This window comes from Berghia stephanieae, chromosome 10, assembly GCF_034508935.2.
Source record: "Berghia stephanieae isolate SIO BIC M18660-M18661 chromosome 10, UCSD_Bste_1.3, whole genome shotgun sequence".
Lineage (NCBI taxonomy): Eukaryota > Metazoa > Mollusca > Gastropoda > Nudibranchia > Aeolidiidae > Berghia > Berghia stephanieae.
This window is the reverse complement of record NC_088369.1, coordinates 1,696,751-1,700,668: the sequence shown is the minus strand read 5'-3', so window position 1 is coordinate 1,700,668 and position 3,918 is coordinate 1,696,751. Positions and strand designations below refer to the sequence as shown.

Sequence of the window (3,918 nt, the reverse complement as noted above, 5' to 3'; positions counted from 1 at the left end):
ATAATAATAATAATAATAATAATAATAATAATAATAATAAAAAGAAGAACAAGAAGAAGAAGAATTTTTAAAAAATATAATAATCATAACAATAATAATAATAATAGTAGTAGTAGTAGTAGTAGTAGTAGTAGTAGTAGTAGTAGTAGTAGTAGTAGTAGTAGTAGTAGTATGTAATAATTCCATACCATATCCGATACCGCATATATAACCAACCGGAGTGACTGCCTACCCAGCCATATTAAATAAACAAAAGTCCGCCCATTTCATCTCCGGTGCGAAAAGGTTAGAAGAAAGTTATGAAGTCAGATGGCCACACGTGCCTACAAGCATCCCAGCAATCTCGCCTTGAACACGAGCTCTGCTCAGTCGTACTCTGGAAAAACCCATATATTTGAAAATTTGGCCAGAAAACTCGTCCTTCAAATATCCATCGATTTAAATGACCCTCATCTTGGCAAAAACTTGGGTTTGAGAGTTTTTGCCAAGATGAGGGTCATTAAAATCGATCAATATTTGAAGGACGAGTTTTCTGGCCAAACTTTCAAATTTGGGTTTATCCAGAGTACTGGAATTGCTGCCCGTCATGGAGCTCGACAACAATGCGGGTCTCTAATAAATATTCTATCCATGACGTCACACAGCAACAACAACGACCCCGACGCGATTTTCCAATCAACAGCTGAAATTGGCGGTGAGGTAGAAAAGGGAATTTACCTTGTACTTGTACCATATTGGATTGGGTGGGAGATTAAATTACAACTGTTCTTGTTGTTGTTTGTTTGTTTGTTTTTCTTTCCGCCATTAAAATCTGAAATGTTTTGTACGAAACGGAGCCCGATAAAACAGAAAGAAAAATACAAGAAAATATACCAACCCATAAAAATCGGCCTGCCTGGATGATTATGATGATGTTGATAATAATAATAATAATAATAATAATAATAATAATAATAATAATAATAATAATAATAATAATAATAATAATAATATATAATAATAATAATAATAATAATAATAATAATAATAATAATAATAATAATAATAATAATAATAATAATAATAATAATAATAATATTAATAATAATAATAAAGTGAGCAACAGATGAAATTATAATACAACATAACAATAATATCCCTGGTCTTGAATAAGTAAGTTGAAGCGTAAGTCGATGTAAGTTTATGTCACAACCAGAACACCTAACCAAACCCCGGTTTGGAAAGGTCAAAGGGCTACATTGACAAGGCCAAAATAATTCACAATTAATTTAAAATGACCGGAGACCTTCAATGACAGAAGTAGGTTCTTAAAAGACCCGACATATTCTGTGTTAAAACCCAAGAGTCCACATGACATATTCTGTGTCAAAACCCAAGAGAGTCCACATGACATATTCTGTGTCAAAACCCAAGAGAGTCCACACGACATATTCCGTGTCAAAACTCAAGAGAGTCCACATGACATATTCTGTGTCAAAACCCAAGAGAGTCCACACGACATATTCCGTGTTAAAACCCAAGAGAATCCACATAACATATTCTGTGTTAAAACCCAAGAATCCACATGACATATTCTGTGTTAAAACCCAAGAGAGTTCAAGTATCTGTTTTCACCCACTCCACAAGACCCCGATTTCAATACGTACTTGCAGCAACCCTGTCATTGTGTGCATACAATAAACATTAACTCAATTCCAATGTTAAAGCATCCTCCATAGATTTATTTAACACTGACATTGTGTTGTGTGATATGTGTGTGTGGACTTCTGCCTATAGGATCTCCAAGTATTTAATTCAATTTATCATCTAAACGTTAAAAAACAAATTAAAGAAAAGACAGAAAATAAATAGAAATTAACAAAAAAAAAAAAAAAAGAAATGAAAAAAAAGAAATGAAAGAAAAGACAGAAAATAAATAGAAATGAACAAAGAAGAAGAAAAAAAAGAAAGAAAAAGAGAGAAAATATGAGGAAAAGAACAAAGAAAAAGAAATACAATGAAATCAAACTATAAACGTGACAAAAACATAAATGTAAACCAATAATAAATGAATTTTGAAATTTTGTAAGTTGGAAGAAAATGTATTTGGTCTTTCGTAGACAGTTATCCAATCAAAACGAAGTCAATGATTTCAAACATGACCATGATGAAGATGATGATGATGATAATAATAATAATAATAATAATAATAATAATAATAATAATAATAATAATAATAATAATAATAATAATAATAATAATAATACATTGAAAGCTCAAAACTCGCGTAGCACCGCAACAAAAAATTATTTTTCATATTTACAACAGTGGCTTTAAAAACTCCACAGAAACTTGTAATGGGACTGCATATAGTCGTAAAAATGCATGCTCTCTCTCTCTCTCTCTCTCTCTCTCTCTCTCTCTCTCTCTCTCTCTCTCTCTCCTCCTCCTCCTCCTCCTCCCCCCCCCCCCCCCCCCCGGTTTGGAAAGTTCTCGTATTCCTACTGAAATCTAACTGGTAAGTATTGAACGCCTCAACTATATTTCAGTTTAATGGGTGGGTGGGCGTGTCCAGGGCGTGAAAATGAAATGTCACCCAAGAGGAAGTGACAGGAAACGAAGGTCAATCATGACACACTCCATCACTGCTGATGGTTATCCTCTTACAGCACATTCCAATCAACCAATTTGGTTGTTTTTAAGGGGTTTACGGCGCTTGCAACACACTTAGGTCGTCATATCAGCGCCAGTAAAAAGGAAGGAAATTGGATAGTAAAATCATTCTAGATGTACAATTAAAAGAACTTGAGAAAAAAAAAAAGTAAGACAAAGGGGAATGGTTCAAAAAGGGAATAGTTGTTGATTCCAAGAGCACGCTATCGCTAGTTTGAGATCACCTAAAAGCCTCATCCTGACACCAGCACAAGATCCCACTAAGAGGAATACACTCAAATGTTCACAAATAATATGTTAAAAAAAAAAACAAACAAACATTAAAGAACAGAGAGATGATTTACAAGGGGAAAAAATATCATCTCCCACAACTATAACGATACATTCAACTGTTTCCCTCCCAACCAAGGACTCTAACCTGGGTCAGGACAAAACTAAGTAATCTCATTCCAAGACAAAGACAGAATGCAATTTGAAAACAGATACAGGGGGATTGAAGACACAGCAAGTCCACTAGGGGGAGGCCAGGAATCCTACCCAGATAAACCAATATACCAACAGCCGACCGAGAGTGGATACATACATGTGACCATGTTAGTGTCAGTTCATTTCCATCTGATTCTTAGCTGGACCCCAGTTCAGCGAGATCCCATTTTTATATTTCCGTACACTCGGGAATTTCTGGACACTGCAGCTCTACTGCTGACGTCATCATATATGGAATGTAGTTCTCCAAGAACTGCCAAACTCGTGGCCCAAAATAACGCCAGAACGCCAGAAAACGTTGCCATCAACTATCGATCGGTTCGATTGTCAAACCCGAGACTTCCATTACGAGTCGGGTTTGAGAGTTCTTGACAAATGCTTGAGAATCATCTTAAAATCAGAATCGATATTCGATGCCAACGTATTCTGGACAAACAGGAAAACAAGGTTGGTTTGTCAGGAGGTTGGCAGCTCTGTGATAGATGAGGAGGAGGAGATAAAATACGAACTGCCAACTGTGAACATAACGTTGGATCATTTCCATTGCCCATAATATAGTGCATTACCGGAAATTCGGTACTCTCTATAAACTGGTTCTATTTTATGTATACATTAAAAGGCTCTCTCCCTCCCCCCCCCCCCCCCCCCCTCTCTCTCTCTCTCTCTATCTCTCTCTCACACATACACTAATATACAGCCAATCTAACCACGTTGAACACACATGCACTCTCTCTCTCTCTCTCTCTCTCTCTCTCTCTCTCTCTCTCTCTCACACACACA

The 3,918-nt window shown here is 35.9% G+C and overlaps 1 protein-coding gene across 2 annotated transcripts in view; it reads right to left on the bottom strand.

Annotated features, from left to right (window-relative positions):
- Positions 1 to 3,877: 3,877 nt before the first annotated feature.
- The window catches only part of LOC144956042 (uncharacterized), a 179,159-nt gene continuing 179,118 nt past the window's right edge, over positions 3,878 to 3,918 (bottom strand). For both annotated transcript variants that reach the window (XM_078886341.1, XM_078886340.1), the window contains one exon: positions 3,878 to 3,918. This exon is cut by the window's right edge and continues 1,183 nt beyond it. The gene's annotated coding sequence lies outside the window, so the exon portion shown is untranslated.